Raw genomic sequence first — 16,172 nt, forward strand, 5'->3', positions numbered from 1 at the left:
CCAGGCTGGCCTTGAACTCAGAAATCCGCCTGCCTCTGCCTCCCGAGTGCTGGGATTAAAGGCGTGCGCCACCACGCCCGGCTTGTGAAGAATTTTTAAAATGTGGTCCTCAATAAGAATTGGAGCTGTGTAGCAAAAGAGACAAAAAGAATGTTAATGTCAGATACTAAGGAGAATTGCAGAAAAAAAGTAGGAAATAGTAAAGAAAATAGAGCCTGGTAGGGAGACAAGGGTAATGAATACATTATCTTGTGAAACATAGGCTATGTCTTCCTGGTTTGTTGACATTACAGAAGATACTTGAAGATTGGTAAACGTGTATAGCTGGAGAAAAGGGGTTCTAGATGGAAAAATAAATGAATACAATAAAGAGCTGGAGGTTGAACCTGGTATAAAACTTTTAATGAAGAACAAAGAAGTAAAAGATTAGGCAGAAACTGCTGGGAAATCCAGAGGTGCAGGTCATGCCCTGGGCAGTCTGTGATTTTTCTCTGGTGGCAACATGGAGGAGAGGTACGATCTGATACATGAGATGAAATGAAACATCTTTACTGTTTTACTTAGGCAGGGTAGTCATAATAAAGTTCAGGGTAGAAGCAAAGGAAGCAAACCAGGGGACACTACTCTAATAACCAGCTGAGACCTATTATGGATAAAACTAAGATAATGGTATGAAAATAAAGATGGTGACTATGTTAGGTGTATTTTTAAGTAAAGCTGGAAAAATCTGCAGATAAGTCAAATAAAGAATGACTATAATTTTTAATCTAAATATTGTTATTATTTATTTAAATAATGAGAACATAAACAGGTTTGGCAGGAATCTGCTGAATAATTAGTGAAGATGTGGATATACTTTTGACTGGCTTTTGACAAAGATATACTAAAAATGGGAGATCTATTCTATGAACTGGTTGTTCAGAGATTTTACATATATACATATATGTGTGTGTGTGCATATATATCAATAATATCAAAGAGATGGCATAATAGAGAAGATAACTGTAGACAAGAAACTGAAGAATTTTAAGAATAAAGATAGAACAAAATATTTTGAAACACATGCATTGAAGAAACAAGAAGAAAGTGTACAAAATAGCAGCCACTATAGTAAGCTAGTCAATGTGCTGGTGTAGCCACACAAAGAAATCATTGCTCAGTTGAGCTAAATGTTACTGAGATTAAATACCAAGAACCGACCCTGTGACATACTAGTGTGGTGTTACTGGGGACCTGGTTAGGAACAGACATAGAGTATGACAGGTATGGATTAAAACATGTGTGAAATAAAGTTTAAGAAAGATAGGAGAAGAACTGAAGGAGGATAAAACTATTGCTTCCAAGGGATTTTGCTCTCAAGAAGAGGGGATAAATGACAGTGCATCAGGAGGACTAGGTAAGATCAAGGGACCTTACATCTGAGGACCTTACAAGTGAGGAAAAGATCGCTCACACAGCATGGTAGTATCCTAACAAGAATGACAAGCTGTGGTGACCTTTGAGTATTAAGAAAGAGGGAACACTAATCCAAACAGAGGAGAAGGGTCAGTTTATCTGAATGATTAGAAGATATGTAGCATGTATCAATCAAATGTCAACTGTTTCTATGTGTGGTGTTGAGAGGTCTCTTTTCCTATGTGAACACTAATACCCCACGGTAGATGACTTTACTCCAAGACCACCTTAACCCGTATTCTATTATCTCTATTCTTTTTTCATTAATTTACTTATTCATTCACTTTGCATCCCTATGGCAGTAGACCCTCCCTCCTCTCTTCCCAGTAATACCATTACAAATCCCTCCTCCCATTACCTGCTCCTGTTCTCCACAGGGTGGTATTAATTCCCTTCTCACAGAGATGTTACTTCATTTTTCCCACATCATCAATTCAGTACTGAACTTCACAGGAAGAGAAAGTGAAAAATAAAATAAGAACAGGAAGATAATATGAGGTATTCTTGGTGTGTGTGTGTGTGTATGTGTGTGTTTGTGCTTGTGTGTGTGTGTGTTTTCTTCATATAGTAAGAATATAAAACAAACTGAAAGTCTTAAGGGAAGAAGATATTAGATCTGTAACAAGAATAAAGTGTGGCATTTTTATCTAGAAGCATGGAAGTCTGAAAGGATAATGAAATCTAGCTGGATTCTTGGCCAGCACTCAGGGCCACTCTATTTTTATGACTTGCAAGTATTTGAGTGTTCCAACAGCTCAATCATGCTTTCTGTAAGTGTAATAGCTAGACTCTGAGGTTTTTTAATTCTTTGCACTGTCTCTCCTCATCCATCTCATTATTATTGGTTCTACTCTCACTGACTCACAAACTACTATGTCTTATTTCAACTGCTAGCATAATTTATTTATTCTTTTAGCATATTTTTACCAAGTACCTTAGTGTAATACAGAAGTAAAGACAGTGTATAGAAAAATCTGAGCAGTATACTTTGGAAGATATTTCTGAAGGCACATGGTAAATTTTGTTACTAGATTCTGACACTTCCTGGTCTACATTCTACAGAAAGCAGCAAGGAAAACCAGCAGTGTATTGGCAGAACATACAGAAGTGCTATCTGTTAGAGAGGTATCTTACACTAGAAAATATTGTTATGCTAGAGTCCCCATCCTATGACAAACAAAAAAAAATGAAAGAGGCTGTTAACATTGTAAAGAATATAGAAAAGTAGACAGAACCTCTCACTCAAGTAGGGTAGGCTGTCACACATGTTAGAAGTGTACATTTCCCAACATCCTCCAGATACAAATCTCTGGGATTGCTTCCTCATTCACCCTGGCTCTCTTCCACAATCTGGAAGAAAAATTCTTGGAAAAGTATTATTTATCTAAAATGTTCTCTACTTTATGCATATTTTCACACAAAATGCTGCATGCAATTCTTTAAATGGTACTGTCCCGCAAAACTTTTATCTTAAAGATAAGAAAGTTAAAAACAAAGTTATATAATTTTCCTATCAGAGCACTGCTTATGAAGAGACAGCTAGGATTTAAGACTTGGTACATGGAGAGGGGAGGTTGGAGGAAAGAGGTATCTTTTCCAGATTCCTGTCAGTTCTAATAAAGGGATCAGATGTTTCTAGGATTTGAGGGATAATTCTCTTCAGAACATCTAGGACTATGAAGGCCACAAGAGAATTTGAAGCAGTTTAGGTTGAACAAAACTGCTTCCTCTACTATAATCTGAGTCAAATCTGGAGCAAAACAAGCAAGCAAGCAAACAAACAAACAACAAAGAGGCAAGGCCTTTGAATGAAAAGAAAATGGAGGTCTTCCTCTCAATCTTTGTGAAATCCATGGAAATCTCCAGATTATGACCTGAATGCCTAAGAGACAGTTTTCTTCTTGTTGTTGTTTTTCTTTGTTTTGTTTTCCAACAAAACATAAAAGACAGACTTTGTTAATAGTGTGTTTTTGGTGAGAACTCACTACGAACCTACCTTTGACAGTATCTCTTTAACCATCACAGTAGTGCTCTTTTAGGCATCAGTACTTTTTACTACTTCATACTCCAGTAAAGACAAAACAGGACATGGAGATAGTTTCTGATAATATTGTGTTGATAGATTGTTTTAGTAATAGTATAGAATTCACTAGCTTATGTCACAGGATTCAAGAAAGGAAAACTGCTTCAGAACACTTAATATAATTTTATAAATTTTTATTTGAGCATATTTAAGGGATTCTACATGCTGCTTTGATATCCATGCACAGGATGAAGTGAAAGACAACCACGACTACCCTTTACACAGTTAGCTTTTCGTTGTAATTAGGGGATCACTTAACATCCACTTTCTCAGTGATTTACAGACTTCACAACAAAGCAAATTGTTTCAGTGCAGAAATAAAAATGAAATGCTCTGCAATAGGCCCTTTCTGAAGAGGTTACCTGTGCTTTAGGAAGCTGCTGTGATGGACTTTAGAAGCTAAATGACAAGAGTGCTAATTGATTTTCTTCCTATGACTTAAAAATAGCAACTCGAATCAGACAGTTTCAAATCTCTTATTGCAGGTAAGCTCAGCTTTAAGGGCTGATTTTCATTAGAAGATGGCCACTCTAATGGCCATCTACATCCTACATATTCTTCCTGTTGAAGAATCAGGGCAGCCATGGCTTGGCACAGACATACACTGCTGGAAAGTACACAACAGAGGTAATCGAATTCTGTTACGGTTCTTAATTCTGTAAATTAATGGATGAGGGAATGAGTTTGAAATGAAAGGGAAACAAACAGAGAAGAGGGTGGAATAAAAATGTAGGCTCATACTCTGTATGATAATGGGAAATTTGAGTGAGAAAATAAGCTTTTATTTTGCAATCTGTTGTCCTAACAAACTTTTAATACCTATCCATTTCAAGCCACTGTTGGTCAGCATCCCTTTGTAAACACATGCTAAACTGGAGCAAAAGGAGATGGCAACAGCAGAGCATCACTTACCTGCATCAATAGTTTAATGTAGTTGACCATGTAAAACTCAAAAACAGATTTATGCTTTTGTGTGGACTGTAGGGACTAAGAGTTTGTTGACTGCATTTTCACTTCATGAACAGAGCTACCCAACCACGACTTGTTTGCAAACTAGAAATGTTTAAACACATTGTCCCTGTGCTCTTCTGAACTGACAAAGTTGCACTTTTACTGCTATATTCTTTCTTTTTTTTTTTTTTAATGAAGTCAGTTTTGATGTTTTTCTTCTTTTTTTCTCACTTTTTCTTTTATTGGATTATTTTATTTATTTACATTTCAAATGTTTTCCCCTTTCCCAGTCCCTCTATTCCATCCCTGCTCCCCAATATTTACATATAATTAAAGCAGAAGAAAATGATATGCATATTGAAATTAAAATGTCTATATAATAGAAATTGCTATTTTCATGGTTAAATAAGAAGTTTAATTATTATATTTCAACATTCATTCACTGGAAACAAAACATTACAATTTATACTTACATGCATTCATTTTGCGGTGACACAGCAAAGGAATTAGGAATGGAGGTACAAATAAATCAAGGTTTATGATGACGTGTAGGTGGGTAGAAACTAGCAGTTATAAAACTTACTAAACACACACACACACATATATTCCTCATTTTGTAAATTAGAGGAAGTCTCAGATCAAATTCATAGCAGAGAAAGAATAGCACAGGACTGAGGGTCCTGCCAATTGAGTCTCTATTCAAATGTATTGCTTTTGTAATTCAGGCAGAATCTTCTGTGTTTCTGTCTTCTCAATTCCACAGTCAGGACCAGAAATTTGTTTGAAATTCTGTGAGATTCCTGAAGTTAAAAAACAAAACAAAACAAAACAAAAAAACCAAAACAATGTTAAGAATTTATTTTCAGCTGAGCGTGGTTGCGTGGGAGGCAGAGGCAGGCAAATTTCTGAGTTCGAGGCCAGCCTGGTCTACAGAGTGAGTTCTAGGACAACCAGGGCTACACAGAGAAAACCTGTCTTGAAAAAACAAAAACAAAACAAAACAAAACAAAAAAGAAGAATTTATTTTCAGAACTGATATTATATTGTGGTCTCCTTTGAAATGAAGTGAGTCTTTAGACCTCCTTACTTTCTCTGTTGTTTTGATGATAAAATCCAGAGCTAAGCCACAAAGGCTGTTGTTAAAAATCAGTAGAGTACTTGGCTCCCATTTGGGAAAGCCCTAGGTTTCATGCTGTGCACAAAAGCCAAACCAGGTAAAATATAGAGCTTTTTGTTTGGGGACCTCATTTAAAACAACCAGAAATTAAAAAAAAAAAAAAAAAAAAAAAAAACTTCAACTGAACTTAAAGTAACTTTGTTTAAAAGATTGATTCATCTATGAACTTTTATGTATGAGTGGTTTATTGACATGTGTGCCTGCATGACAGAAGAGGGTACCAGATCCTGTTATCAATGGTTGTATTCCATGTGATTACTGGGAATTGAACTCAGGACCTCTGGAAGAGCAGCCAGTTCTCTTAACCTCTATGCCATCTTTCTAGGCTCCAAAGTAACTTCAAAAAAAAAATATAATGAGTCGTGTATACTAAAGAAGTCACTAAACTTTTAATTTAGTCATTAAATGTCTAAAATTAATAGTTAAAAAAGGTCATAATGCTGTTTAATATAATGAGTATTACACCAATTAAAGCCAAACATCCTCTTACAACTATTTGTAACCAAACAACTGACCATTTTGGAGAGAACGAAACAACTGGGGTATAGTGTCTTAGATCAAATCTATCCAGCACCTGTGAATATGAATGAAACATTATTTGAAAAGATGATCGTTTTAGTATTATCAAAGAAGAACAGTTCCATACTGGGTTATGATGAATCCTACAACCTACATGAATATAACAATATAATCAGAAATTTAGGTACAGTCATACACAGGGAAGAATGCTAAATATTAACATTAAAAAAATTGCTAGCACCACTGGGTGTGGTCACACAGACACACACAGACACACAGACACACACACACACACATTTAATCCTAGGAGGTAGGCAGCAAATCTCAGTGTTTCAGGACAGCCTAGTCTACTAAGAAAGATTCAGGAAAGCCAAAGCAACACAGAGAATCTCTATCTTAATACCCATGCCCCACCTGCCAGAAAACGTCAGAATCTAGGAAAAATATGGCCAGACTTTTATGTTTGTATAACAGTTTTCTTAAGGTACTAGCTCCCTAACAGTTTAAATTTCTGACTTCTGGACTCTAGAACTGCAATAAAATAAATATATTCTGTTTTCAAACACCCCACCCACATAGTAATACTCTGTTTTGGCAGCCTTAGGAAAAATATATAGATATTAACAAAAGTTAACACTAATAACTGCATTCAAACTGTTTTGGCTTGGTTCGTTTTTGACATTTAGGCATGTAATTCACCTTTCTTTTCTTCCCCCACAAAACCTCACCTCCATGTATAAGATGCCTCCTTTATACTTGAGATTAAAGGGGCCATCTAATGGAATTCTTTAATCTGCCATAAGTAAGCACATTCCCTAGTAACAACTTTGCATATCACGATGCAAACTTAGGCTTCCAAAGGCTTTCTCTATTAAAGTCATCCTGCAGGGCTGGATAAGATGTTGAGTAAGTGATTGCTATGCAAGCTTGTGGACCTTAGATTAAGTTCCCATAACCCACATAAAAATCTGGGTGGGAGTCAGGCCTCCTATAACTCTAGTGCTATGAGGAATGGACATAGGTAGTTCACTAATGTTTTCTGACCACCAGCTTACATCCCAGTTCACTGAGAGATCATGTCTCTTAAGAATAAGTTCTTAAATAGTAGAGCAGTGTGCAGAATATTTTGTTCTAGTTTTCCTATAAACAACCACATGCATATGTATATGCATGTATACACACACAGACACACACAGACACACACAGACACACACACAGACACACACACACACACATACACACAGACATCATTTTAATGGTGATCTGGATTCATATTACCCTATATCTCAAACAAGTCATTTGGTCCACCTCCTTTTTTTTTTAAAGGGAGAAAAGGAGGAATAATTCATCATTATATGGTAACTCCTTTTAAACTCCATTTATATATTAGGAAGCTTCTACAGCAGTAGGCTTCCATATGGATTTTCAGAAGTTCTTTTGTGCCCAGTACCATTTATTCCTCCTGTTCTAATGTCCTCCATTATGCCTTTAGATTACTATGTTCTATTATCCCTAACAGACATGCGCTCAAATAAAGCTCCAAGTATCAAGAATGGGTTACATCTCTGAGTTATGACTCCCTCAAAAACATTAAAAGCTATTACAAAAGCTCCGAGTTACCCTCCACAACTTGATTGTAAGATATTACACTACATACTAACATTGTAGAACATCAAGAAATTAAGCTGGCACTGAACTGGAAGCTTTACATCCACTGACTAGTGTTTACGGTGCTGAAAGATACAATACATACTCCTGGAGAGAAAAAGTAATCATCGGTCTCACTCAGCTGTGAACCATAAGAGCTATTTTTCAACATGCTTGCAAGACATAGCAACTGATGCAATTGTGGTACAAATGTTAGGGGAGTAACCAACTGGTTTTTTGGTTAGATTTAAGGTACATTTTATGATATGGAACACAGGTATAACACTGTTAATGGGGACAAGAATATGAGACTAGACAGATCATGGGCCTTAGAAGAAAACCAACTTCTATTATTATGTTAAATTAAAATGACAATAAGACAACTCCTAGTTGTACATATTGCTGTACCCATAAATCATTGCATTGCTCAACCCTCATCAGAAAAACTTCTTCTTAGAGTACATGGTAAAGCATAGAGATCCATACTGGATTGTGTGAAGAGAGCGAATGACTTCAGAGCACTTAGCCATAAATGGTTTATATTTAACACACTTTTCCCCTCAACACTCGGGGACATTTGCTGAAGAGGAAGCAGAAAGACTCTGAGAGCTGGAGGGGATGGATGAATCCAAGGAAACAGTGTGTGTGTTCAGAATTCATTCAGTGTGCTCCAGAAACAACAGGGATGATGCACATATGAACTCACAGTAGATTATGACAGCATGTCCAATACCTGCAGAAGTTCAAGCCAAACCCCAGCATGGAGAAGAGGGAGTGAAAACAGCCCTAGCCAAGAAGCTGTTTGCAGCTGATGGCTCTTGGAAGAGTGAAAATAAATTTTCTTCAATGGAGTGGCACTGGGTATATCAAGCTCAAACACACTCTATCAGTCTTCATGTAGAAGAAATAATTAGCTAATATAAATTAGACTTCATAATTTTAGTGTGTTTGTGTGTGTGTGTGCATGTGCACAAGTACACAGGCACATTTTTTGTTTTGGTTTTGCTTAACAGAGTAAAAGAACAGGGATTTGGGTAGATAAGAAGGTAGGACTATTTTAAAGAGGTTAGGGAAGGGGAAGAAATTTTAAAATGAAAATTAACAAAGGTTTATGAAAATTTAAAACATAAAACAAGATATAAGAAAGGAGATAACCCAGGTTGGAGAGATGGCTCAGCAGTTAAGAGCACTGACTGCTCTTCCAGAGGTCCTGAGTTCAAATCCCACCAGCCACATGGTGACTCACAACCATCTGTAATGAGATCTGATACCCTCTTCTGGGGTGTCTGAAGACAGCTACAGTGTACTTACATATAATAAATAAATAAATCTTTATAAAAAGGAGATAACCCTTTTCATGTCTCATACTCATTTTAGCCATCTTTCATAATCTTCATAGCCAAACCCCATTAGTGGGATATGGTGTTATTTTAAGTTCTTTACTTCACCTTCTAGAAAAATATATCTTTGGAGTTGAACTCAAGTCACCAGATTTGGAAGCAAGCACTTTATCTGCAAAGACATACCATCAGTCCTCAAGAGCAATTCTTATATGCAGAACAACTCTACTTTCTAATAAAGCTTTTAATATTAATGTTTGCAATACCATATTTTATACCTTTCTTTTTTCAATATTCTTTGGGAGTTCTTCCTTGTCTTCTTAATACATACATGTTGGAACTATCAAGTTTCATATCTTCTCTTTTATTGATAAGGGAATTAGTCTAGTGTCATAGCTTTTATCTATATACCATAGATTGTTGCTTAACTCAAAAGCACTTATTCTCCTTTGCAGGCCAGAGAGGACATCTTGAAGAAGGTAATAACTGAACGAAGATTGTAAAGTGAGATTAACTCAACTCCAGACAGATTTAGAATGTATAGTAGGGCCAAGTCACTAACAGAGCCCTAAAGACTTTCAAAGCCTCTTTCATATCTGTAAGTGGCAGTAAATTGGTAGCATTATTCCATTATTCAAACTCAAATTCCCAGTTACTCATAATTCTCCTTTGCTGATTATCATCCTCAGAATATTCTTCACTATATCTTGCATATTTTATGTTTAAAATATATCCAAATTCTGAACAAAACTCCACATGTGTTTGTTATTTTATTAATTCTTTGAGGATTTCATACAGTATATTTTGAACATATTCTCCCTCGTCATATATCTGATTCCACTTCCCTACTCACCTAGATGAATGTCCTTCTTAAAATATTTTATCAATTTATTTATTTATTTATTTATTTATTTATTTATTTATTATTTTATGTGTGTGGGTGTTTGGTTTAGCTGTTTGTCTATGTACCACATGTATACAATGCCTGTGGAAGCCAGATAATGGCTTCAGATCCTCTGGAACTTGGGAGTTATATTAAGATGTTAGCCACCATGTACGTGCTTGGAAATGAACTCTGGTCTTCTGGAAGAGTAGTCAGTGCTCTTAACAGCTGAGCCATTTCTCCAACCTCTTTGGTTCTCTCTCTCTCTCTCTCTCTCTCTCTCTCTCTCTCTCTCTCTTCCCAACACATCTAATTAGTGATGTCAAAATATATGTGGGTGGGAGGTTCATCCTCTGGAGCATGGTTAATCTCTCCTCCAAGGGTTGTCCTCTCAAATAAGGCTGACTATTTCTTTTCCAGAAACTATCAATTGCCAGTAGCTCCTCACATAGCAATTGCTGCCCTACCATTTTCATGCTAGGATTTTCTTTGGCTTGAACTTGCACAGGTTTTGTGCATACTAATACAATCACTGTAAGTTTACATGTACATTTGACATGTTGAATCTTGAAAATGTTGTTTCTTTCTAGTTACCCTTTACCTCTTTGATCCGGCTTCTTCAATGATCTCTGAGACTTGGGAGGAGGATGTATAATACAGATATACCACCATGTTCTAGCTCCCCTCCCCTGGGAGCACTGCCAGTACATCTTACTAATTCCCTAATCTCTCCAAGTATTTCAAGTGAAATACAGATAGCTAAAGACTCAAATCTAACTTCCACATACAAGAGAAACAAGAAAATTTCTTTTTCTTTCTGGCTCTGCTTACCTGATTTAGAATGGCTATCTTCAGTCTCATCCATTCACCTGCATATAAATCTAACTTCATATGTGAAAGGATTGTAAAATGAAAACTTTAAGACACTGAAAAAGAAATTGAAAACAATATCAAAAGTTGGAAAGATCTTCCCTGCTCGTGGAATGCTATGATTAATGTGGTGAAAATGGTTGTCCTACCAAAAGTAATCTCTAAATTCAAGACAATTCACATCAAGACTTCAGTACATTCCTCATGGACATTGGAACAATAACCTTAAATTTCAGATGGGAACAAAAAAAGACCCGGGATAGACTAAACAAACTTGAATTACAAGAGAAATGTACTGGAGGTATACCAGATTTCAAATTATATTATAGGGCAATTGTTACAAAAGCAACTCAGTATTTGCATAAAAAGAGACTCAATACTTAATGGAATAGAATTAAGGATCCACATATGTGTTCACATGATTGTTTACAATTAGGTCAAAGTATACACTAGAGAAAAGAAAGATTGTGCCTAACTAATGGTGCTGGTCATGTAGAAGAAATGAACCTGGATGTTTACCTTTCAGCATACACTAAACTCAACTCCAATGGATCAAAGACCTCAACATGCACCTGATATCTCAAATCTGGTAGAGGAAGGAGTAGGAAATACCTTTAAACTTATTGGCATAGGGAAGAACCTCCTGATCTGAACCCTGATAGCTCATAAGTTAAGAACAGTCATTGATAAATGGGATCTTAGGAAGTTAATAATTTCTGCAAAGCGAATGTCATCATCATTTGAGTTAGGAGGCAGCCTACAGAATGAAAAAATATTCTTTAACAGCTATACATACTACAGTTCCCTATTGTCTTATATGTTGAAGGCGTGATGCCCAATTTGTGGTTTTATTCTGTGATGTCCTTGAAACCTTAGAAACTGGCACCATGTGGGAAAATTAGGTCAGTTGGATGTGTCTGTGACAATTTCACATACTTTTCAACCCTTCCTCACTCTCTTTCCTGTACTACATGAAGTGGAGACCCTGATTTTTCCATAGGCTCCTGATGCAATTTTTTTTTTCCTCAAGCACATATATGGTTGGGAGCAATCATCTGTGAACTAAAGTTTTTGAATCTATGAACAAAATCAATCATTAATTCCTTAAGTTGTCAGTGCCAAGTATTGTGTCACAATGATGCAAAAGTCATTAATACAGTTATCAGGAATTTAGCCAAGTCAAAGTCACCTATCTTTTAGGCTACCGTCACAACATATTAAATTATACTCAACTCTTCTCTTGCCCCTTTGATCAATTCTCCACATAGCATCAAATTGAACCCACATTATTACATCTTCCTGCTTAAAACCCTCTGTACCTGCTTCCCTTTAATGAATTCTTGTACTTTTTGACCTCTTTAAGTAGTTCTTCAAAGCCTACTCATCTGTTTAACTTAATTTCCTACCAGTGGTCCAGTAAAAAAAAATAAATTTTATTCCTTTTCCGGAATACAGTATGATTCTTCTGACTTCATGGGCTTTATGCTTACTGTTCTCTGTGCTATATTTTCTTTCTTTTCTCTGCTTGGAGCTCTCTTGCTCTAGATTTTCATGTAGTTGAGCTATTTTTACTTCGAAGGTCTTAGTTGTTACCTTCTGCAAGATAGCTTTCCTGGACATTCAATCCCAGCTATATCCCTCTCGCGTCTTGTTCGCTTTTATCTTCTTTTGAACATTCACTGCACTGGAATTTCACTGAAAATTTTTCTTTTCCTAAGATCCTGTCATTAAACTTGTAAACAATAGACTGGCTAGGTGGTTAGTGGATAAAGATTTTTCTGGTCAAGTCCAAATTCACACCAAGGTTTGATCTCTATAAGCCACATCGTAAAATGAAAGAATACATTCTCATAAGTTGCCCCTTGTCTTTCATATGGACATTATGGTACACATACTGTCCCCCAATATGGTAAAAATTATAAAATGATAGAAAATAAATACTCACTGACAGAGACATTGTTCCATAAGTGCTGTATCAAGTGTAATTAAGTTAATCACAAAAGATATTATTTCTGGTTTTGTTTTGCTTTTTTGTTTTTGTTTTCCGAGACAGGGTTGTCCTGTAACTCACTCTGTAGACCAGGCTGACCTCGAACTCAGAAATCTGCCTGCCTCTGCCTCCCAAGTGCTGGGATTAAAGGCGTGTGCCACCACAACCCGGCAAGATGTTATTTCTAATTGCACTCATCATGTTTTTTGTACATTTGCAGTTTTCAGTTAAGATATAATTATACTTAAGATCAATTTAAAATAAAGTTATTCTTTTAGCCTATAAACTCGAAATCTGATTTGCTTCTTTTATTTCTAAGGATACATCCACTTTAGTTGCATAAAATGAATAAGGTGGCCAGTACACAAGACCATGTTTTAGATATAGGCCTGTATTTCTGGTCCTTTGATAACAATTTTAAGGATTAAAATCCCCTGTGTTTGTACTCAGAAGAGCCAAAATGTCTAGTAGTTCTTTGACATATTTATTGATACTAAATTAAAATTGTCAATACATTACCTATGTCTTATTTATGTTCTTTTTCTTGAGATTATTAATTTATGTCCATTTAGGTCTCTGCCAGATGTTCAACATTTAACTTTCTCCTATCAATTATAAGTTAATAAAGGAGAAAAGAGGTAACTTATTATTTAATGCATTCTTGCATCTCATTTCTTCTAAACTTCTAAAGATGTAAGAAGGGATGGGTCTCTAATGAATAAGCATTGTATTAAAAGACTGTTAGGTTTTTTTTTTTTTTTTTACACATTTCACCCCAACTCTCCTTACACACTCTCAAAGAAGACATTAACAGTATCTCCCCAGGGCTTCAGGTGCTTAGCCTGCTCATTTGTTGTGAAGTGTGGCTGTGTTTACTTCCAGAGTCTATATTCTTTCACAGTACTTGCTCAAAATAACTCTGATATCAAAGGAATGTCATTTTTAAAATTAAATCTAAGCTAGATAGGAGAAGCCTCCTGTCTGAACATACATTTTGATACCATACTTGGTTTCAGATTAATACCACAAGGAATCTTCAAAGTAGTATTTTCCTATCTTCTATAAAACTTGTTTTTATTTCATAACTGTGTAAAAGTAAACTAATTTTCAGGGCTTTATCTAAGGATATTGTTGAAATGTCATGTTTCCATGTCAGTTTTCTCCATTTCTAAAGGACAACAAAATTGTGGCTGATTTTCCCCCTTCTTGAAATAGCTTTTAAATAGAAAGGAATCTCAAGTTCAAAACTGATTTTAAGTTTTTCAGTTTCTACTTCCTGCAATATAAAGGTGAAGGAAATCTAAGAACAGACCTTCAAGTGTTGGGAGGGTACAATTGATAGACTTCAGATGGTATGAATTTCAGCTCACTTCTGCAAAATCCACTTTAAGTAAAGACATTTTAGAAGATTGAAGATATTGAAAAACTACAACTGTGATTCAGATGCTTTTTAATGTATTAATTAACATAATTCTTGTGTGCTCTTTCATGCAGAATTAAAACATATAATCTGAATACAGGACAAGGTAATTAAAATCAGATAATTTCCTAAATTTTAAAATTATGTTTCACAGACAAATGCACATTTCTTCTATAATGCTTTCTCTATCTAATCCTTAAGCTCCCCTGCTTCTTTTAACAGTACACAGACATACAGTGATTTGTTTCTTTTTGTCAGCAAAAGTGCTACAATTTCTAAAGCTGCCCATTGAGTGTTTCTGAGCTCTAGCCAAGAGCTATTTCAAAATGAGGACAGATTTCTTTTCTCCCCAGAGACAGACAGCATGATGCTTCTTCAACCCTGCATGCCAAGCCTTTCTGTGTTAGATCTTGCCCAGTATCAGAAGCAAAAGAGATTACTGCTATAATGATGACAAAAATCAAGGTGGGATTAAATCCATTTCTATTTATTTCATGTTAAATGAAATCATCAGTGGCTTTATAACACTGAAGTTAGCCATTCCCTTACAGCGAAACAAAAGAGATTGAACAACTCTATCGGAATGGAAACAACCACCAAACTGTTCTCGAAGATGGATTAACAACAAACCATTGTTAATGCAGTTAAACATAATTCTGACAAACATTCATAATCCTGGCACTGTCTCTATTCTCATCAAAGAACATTCAAAGAGAGTGCTGTGGCTGCCAAAGGTTACAACTGTCTCATTTTCCTGCCACATCTCTGTTACTCAAGCCTGTTCCCCTATCCTTTCATTCACACCTGCTGCAGTAAAAAAATGAACAGTGGAACTTGGTACTCTTGTAAAGTTTTTCAATACAGAGAGAGAGACCTTTTCATATTTTAACAGGACCTAGACAAGTCACAGATGAATTCCCATGTCCTTTTAGAGATCCTTCATGGACTCAAAAACAAAATGCAGTTGTGTAATTTACATCACTAGGGAGAAACCAAGGAAGATCCCAGTGCATTTTTCTGAGTCTTTTTGGCATAATACCATCTTATTTCCCTGAGAGGAAAAAAACTCAGTCACAGATAAGACAAAAGAGCTGAATAAGCAATATAAGTAAGATATTCATAATGCCAGGCAAACCTTGGCTGTCTTGTTCTCCCTCACTTGCTGGATTTTGAATACTCAGGAAGCTACTAGCAGGATTCTTCACTTATTTAACCCGAGGTGGGAGAGAATAGGAAAAGACATAAGGGAGAGTGATACTCTGTGTGTGTGAATTATTTGCTCAAAAATGAACAAAAGCTAATAGATACGTTTTAAATAACCCTATAACTAAGACCAGAAAATTAAGACAGACTGTGTTATTATTTTTCTATTTTTATATATTTGTTCTGATTATGTGTCTGTCTGTATGACTTTCAAAAACATTTAATTTTTATTTTTACGTGAATGTCTGTTTGTATGTGTGCAGAAGCTTGAAGGGGACATTAGATCCCTTGAAGCTGTAGTCAAAGCAAGAGGAAGCTGCCCAATTTGAGTTCTGAGAACTGAACTCTATTCCTCCAAGCAAAGTGAACTGAAGTTCTCTGAGCACTAAGCAGCAAGTCTTCTTAACCGCTGAACTGTCTTCTAGCTCTCATTTTTGTATAGTATATCCATTACCTACTACAGAATTATCTTGTTGGGACTAAGATTCTAGTTTACTAATTGCAATAGGCTTCAGTTTTACAAAGAGCAGAGATTTCTCTAGGACTATAGCTGCCATCTGCTTGGCAGTCTCTATACCAGCTCAAGGATGGATGGAGTATTACAAAAAGAAAGGCCAAAAGGATATGTGGGGTT

This window comes from Mus caroli, chromosome 10 (assembly GCF_900094665.2).
Source record: "Mus caroli chromosome 10, CAROLI_EIJ_v1.1, whole genome shotgun sequence".
In the NCBI taxonomy this organism is placed as follows: domain Eukaryota; kingdom Metazoa; phylum Chordata; class Mammalia; order Rodentia; family Muridae; genus Mus; species Mus caroli.